This window comes from Alligator sinensis, unplaced genomic scaffold (assembly GCF_000455745.1).
Source record: "Alligator sinensis unplaced genomic scaffold, ASM45574v1 scaffold37_1, whole genome shotgun sequence".
NCBI classification, from domain to species: Eukaryota; Metazoa; Chordata; order Crocodylia; family Alligatoridae; genus Alligator; species Alligator sinensis.
Genome location: NW_005841955.1, coordinates 3,335,367 through 3,341,366, shown reverse-complemented (window position 1 = coordinate 3,341,366; position 6,000 = coordinate 3,335,367). Strand labels below are relative to the sequence as shown.

Genomic DNA, 6,000 nt, shown 5'->3' with positions numbered 1-6,000 from the left:
GTTAATGTAAAGTGTAGGGGCAAAAACAAAATTGTTTGGGGGGGGGGGGCTGGACTCGATGATCTCATGAGGTCCCTTCCAGCCCCTAATGTCTATGAAATCTATGAAAACCTGCTCGTAAAGCACCTAGATGCAGCTGATTGTTTATTTAATCAAGCAGGAAGAAGAAGGTGTGTGTGTGGGGGGACGTCAGTGTGGGGAAGAGCTGGCTGTGAACACCATGCGATTGTCAAAACAGTAAATGAGAGAGCCTCATGGGTTATTTTAACGCTGGCCAAAAACTGGACCTGCAAAGACTGGCCCCTGGGTTCCAGGATTTACTGTGCATTGGTCCTATCCTTTATGTACATTAGAGCAGCCTGAGGCCCATAGAGGCAATTCTGACAGCTGGAAGTAGCTGGATCATTGAGATACCCTGGCTGAGGTGGTTCCTTTTAGCCCTAGAGTCTACATAAAAACACAGGAATACAGGACTAGGATATTCTGTTCTTATTCATTAAATGCAACCATATCATGTCGATTAATCAAGATCCATCTTAAAAGTAGCTAGGTGTGTTTGTCCTCACTTCTACTGGAAGATTGTTGCTGAACTTCACTGCTCTGGCGCTTAGAAACCTTCTGATTTCAGACTTAAATTATTCATTGTTGGTAGTTCAGACAGATCTTTTGGAAATTTATTGTTTACTTGGGAAACAAATGATAGTGTCTGTTATACCTATAATCATGCTGCTTTAATAAGTATATGGAAAGTGTTGACTAAAAGATGATTGATGAAGAAAGTGATTAATACTGCAGTTGCATTTTAGATTATTGCATCAGCCCAATTACATTTGTCTTTCTCTGAGGCTGAACATTCTTGAGTACATAGGTTATTTTCAAATAACCTGCCATTTTGTTCCTGAATAAAAGATAGAATGCACATTTATTGTAAAAACTGATTTTTTCCCTATCTTTTCTTTTTCTAACTCTTCTGTCTCTTGTCCCATGCTGCTGCTTCTTTTGACAACATGTCTTATATGGGCAGCATTAGAGGCTGTTGTTTGTATTTGGTAATGCCAAAGAGGACAGTAGGTAGAGGTTTCCCTCGTTTTATGCTGTATATACATTCCCGAAGAACGGTGCATAAATTAAATTTGCATAAAGCGCACCTACTTTACAATGTAACAAATAGGGATAGGTTCCCATGGCGGTGAGGGAGAGAGGGAGGGAGTGAGGCTAGGACTAGAGAAGGGGTTGGTGGAGGGTGCTGCTCCCGGGGCTGCACAAGGAAACAAAACAGAGGGAACAGAGTGGCACTCACCCCAGCCCCGGCTGCAGTGGCCCTGGCAGCAGCTGGTGCCAGCTGCCTGCACCGTGCTCTGCCTGTTCCCACTCACCTCTGCTCCTGGGCTGTGCCATGCCCTAGTGCAGGCAGCTGGTGTCAGCTGCTTTTGGGGCTGCTGCAGCCAGGGCTGGGGTGAATGCTTTTCCCTGTGCCACCCGGGGCTCTGTTTGTCCACACTCACCCCAGCCCATGCTGGAGCAGCCCTGGGAGCAGCCGACACCAGCTGCCTGCACCAGAGCATAGTGCAGCCCATGAGTTGGGGTGAGCCCAGGCACAGGGGGGACACAGGCAGAGCATGGTGCAGCCCAGCGGCTGCAGGCTGCTGGTGCTGGCTGCTCCTGGGACCGCTGCAGCTGGGGCTGGGGTGAGTGGGGACATGGCCCTTTCCCCACCTCCCACAGATTTACCTGCTTGGGCGGGGGCGGGCATGTATGCTGATCACATAAGAGTGAATTTACCTCGCATATAACAGAAGCTTTTAAAATGAGGACCTGATCCAATGAGGTGCTGACATCAATAGGAATTACAGATGCTCAATGTATGAACAGCAAAAAGTAGGGAAATAATTTTACAAAACACTTAAAATATGTTTAACTGAGCCCTTGTCTCCTTGCTCCTGTTTTTGTCAGTTTTTATTTTTTTTCTTCTTTTCTGTTTGGCGTATGGAAAGGCAAAGAGCTAAACCATAGGGCAGGGGTGTCAGAATCCTTGGGCTCGGCATGCTGGATTGGGTCTGTAGACTGACCTGTTGTGGGCATTGTGTACAGTATGTGTCTTGGCCCAGTCTGATGATGGTGCCATGTGCAGCTCACATCCCAGATTGGCCTGGTACGGGCTCTGAGTGCAGAGGGTGGGTCAACTCCAAGACCAATTGGCAGCAATGTGGGCTGGATGGTAGGGCTCCGTGAGTCAGATCTGGCCTGTGGGCTATATCTCTGACACTCCTGCACCAGGGATAGCACACAGGGTGAGGAGCAAGCAAGCTGTACATAGTTCCTGCCCTCAAAATAGGGGTTCAGTATGTATCAGGAGAATGTTGTATTGAGAATAGTTACTTAGAGGTAAAGTGGACTAAAATTCTTTACCTACCCTCTTAACAGCAAAACATCCTCATGTTAAATTATGTCACTGTTGGATTTAGTACCATGAAAGTATTGCTTCTTTTGACTGTATTAACATCTTGGGTTAAGTCTATTTATTAATATAACAATACCATTCTAATCCATCCCGTTTTTGTGGTGCAGTGATACCCCAGAGGCTGGCAGGCTGTAGTATCTAGCCCATTGGCAGGGCAGATATTGGTGGGGCAGCTGAAGTTATTGATCATGTTGGGTATCTTACAGCCAGGATATTCATCAATTCAGATATTCATCAGTATAGTTTAATATGCAGGCCCTTATTCAGCAAGGTACTTACCTGTATGCTTCAAGTGAAACACATATATAATTGCATTCCTGTTCAGTGAAGCACAGTAAAGTTAAGCATGTGCTCTCGTGTGCTTTAATGAGGTGATACGGGTGTGTTTGCTCCTACACTGACCCCCATGTTAAGTTCACTGGCTTGCCAAAAGCTCTGTTAGCTTTATTCTAGTGGTACATTATCTTCTTGACAATGTTTGTATGACCATTCAAAATATTACCAAGGTGAGTGAACTTCTGAATAACTGGTCTGCCAAGATCTGAAGATTTGCCCTGGAGTTGGCCACCAGTGGCCTGTCATTGCCATGTCAGAGTAGCTATATAGTCCAGGGGTAGGCAAAATGGTGGATCTGGCTGGTGGCTGGACTCCATTTCCCAGCAGCTCCCGCCTGCTTCGCTGTGGCTGGTTTCCATGGAGGCCCTAGCAGCAGTAGCAGCGCCGTGCAGCGTGGGGTCGGGGTTTCCATGGGAATTGGCCCCAGCAGCATTGACAGGGTGCATGGCTGAGCGGGGAGCTGCTCCGGGGCTGGGATCTTGCAATGGTGACAGTAAGGTAGAGCTGAGGAAGAGCCACTATCTACTGCCTGCACACTCCTGCCTGGACCACGCTGTCACAGCTGCAGGATCTTAGGTGCGGAGCAGCTCCCTGCCCAGCTGAATGCTCTGCCAGCGCTGCTGAGGCCAGTCTCTATGGAAACCTTGGCCTTGCGCTGTTTTGGTGCCACCGCTGCTGGTGTTTCCATGAAAACGGCTGCAGTGACATGGGCAGAAGTTACTTGGAAATGGATCTGCCACAGGCCCAATCCAGCCTGTGGGCCAGACTTTGCCTGCCCCTGGTACAGTACACTGTTTTTGGCAATCTTGGTATCAATGCACAGTTTGAAGAGGTTACCCCTCCTGCAATTTGTAAGTGAATCCTGATAATCCACATTAAGGTTATAGGTTGCCTTGTACAAATAAGCAGGATCAAAAGTAACAGTTAAGTACAGGAAGAAAAAGAGATTGCATTGCCTGCAGCAGAATAGAAGAACCTAGAAAGAATGTCTTTGGAGAAGCTATGACCATACACATCCTGTTATTAGAAATGATCTGGGCGACTCCATTATTGGAAATACCTCCAGACTGCATGGGAATGAATATAGAAGCATTGCATTAGCTTACTAGTCATATTTTATTTTCCTGTCTACATATGTTGTGCTATTGACGTTTCATGAGGGAACAAGTGAAAAATGATGAGAACAAGAGACATGCAAGTTAAATTTCAAGGACTAAGATTTATTTTTGTTGTCTGTGTTGCAGAGTGATTTTCCTCACCTATGGCAGGAAGTAATTGATCACGTGTAAAATTGGTTTACTGCTGCGTTGTAGACACAGACTTCACAGACACAGACTTGTAGACACAGACTGGGCAGAGCAAGACATCATCACCGTACAATCTAGCCGTTAAGCTGGGCAGCTAGCCCAGATGTTACAAGGAGAGGTCCTCAGAGTACCTGTCAAAGCAAATCTGAACCATTCAAGTAGGGCAGTAGTTTTGTGATGCATGGGGAATGAACAAGTGCCACTGTGCCAGCGCTTAAAAAAGAGTACAGTCAGAATTTGGGTGATTTTGAAATAACTATAGATTTAACCCTAAATGTAACTACAGATTTAAATCTAAGGAATACAGCAATATTCTCCTTAGAGTGCCACCTTTAGCCTGGCATAAATTTACCTACAAATACAATTGGAGGAAAATATTCCAGAAGATGCTAATAGAAGGCATGGCTACTGAGTTTGATGGACCCAAATAGGGTCTCATAAAACCAAAGCCCCAAGAAAATGCTTCCAGGAATTAAAAAAAATAATCTGTTGGATGCTATAACAGACCCTGGGATCTCTATTACTTTAAGCGAGAAAAGAGCCCAGGGAAAGCCTCAGGTGGGGGAAAACTGTGAGGGAGATGCTGTAGGAGAGCTGGTTCAGGGAAGCAGCGACTATGAGTACTCCCTGCAGAGCTAGTTGCTCTGTAGTTGCACAATAGGACAATGCCTGCGTGAGCATTAGGAGGCCTATAGCAGTGCTAGGTGCTTTACAGTAGGAGTGTAGGCTGGAGCCTGGCAGGGTAGACAAGTTCTGTTATTTGCACCCAATTATGTGAAATAAGTGAAATTGCATATATGTGGAAAATCAGATGTAGGCTTTAAAATACTTTTGCTTAGAATACATTGTTATTACAAGTTATAAATCAGATACATTGATATTAAAATTATTTTTAGGCTTAAATATGACTCAGTAAGTTTTGTTTAAGGCAAAATATGGAAAAACTATGGACTGGAGGAGCTAGTTGAAATTAATGCATAATTTTTAGGTGTAGTTGTAAATTAATTTGTATTAATTAGATATCACCTCTGCAGTGAAAGAAACAAGAGTTAACTCTGAACTAATGGTTTACAAAAATGATTTTCCAAACTGAAATCTACTAAGTATGTTAGAGTGTGGATATGATTAACAAATTCAGACAAGTGCAGTGATTATCTATGTAAACACTGGAAAAATTATTCTTGCTAGGAGCTGTGTTTTACATGGTTAATAATATGACTAAATTAATATATGAAACAGTAGAAAACCCTAATGGTTGTGTTATTAAACAACAACATGGTAAGTGAATATACTTGATAGGCTAAATCTCTTTTGTTATAAACATGTCACTGATTCATTTCTGTACAACTAATATTTGTTTGCTATGCCAAGTGACTCACTCATGGTTTCAGAGGATATATTTGAATGGTAGTTGCTATGATAGTGTGGAGCAACAGTGCTTTCAACCAACAGGGCAGAGCAGCCGTAGTTCCCTATTTTTGTGTGTGTGACACACAACCGTTTGTAAAGAGGTCTGTGTTAAACAGATTCACGCATAGGTCTTTCCAGTGGCCTTGTGAATAGCTTCATTGTCTCCGTACCCACCTAGTGGCGTAACTAGGGTGGGGCAACTGGGGCAGTCACTCTAGGCACCGACTGTGGTGTGTGAGGGGCAGAAAGAAATGGCAGCTGCTGCAACCATGCAATTGCAGTTAAGATTGTATGGCGCAGTGGCAGCCAGAGGTTGTATTGTGTGTGCTAGCTGCATCATTGGATCTCTGCATTAACCTATGGGGAAATGTGCAATAGACAGTGGACGAGTTGCATTGTGCATTTACTTCTGCTTCTAAATCTTGGTGTAATTGCAGACATGGACATTTTTAATGAGCTGCTGAAACTGAGCTATTTGATCCTTGT

General features: G+C 44.3%; 1 protein-coding gene across 1 annotated transcript in view; it reads left to right on the top strand.

Moving 5' to 3' along the window:
- CD109 (CD109 molecule) overlaps nt 1-6,000 on the top strand; it is a 152,151-nt gene that overhangs the window by 32,807 nt on the left and 113,344 nt on the right. The window lies entirely within an intron of this gene.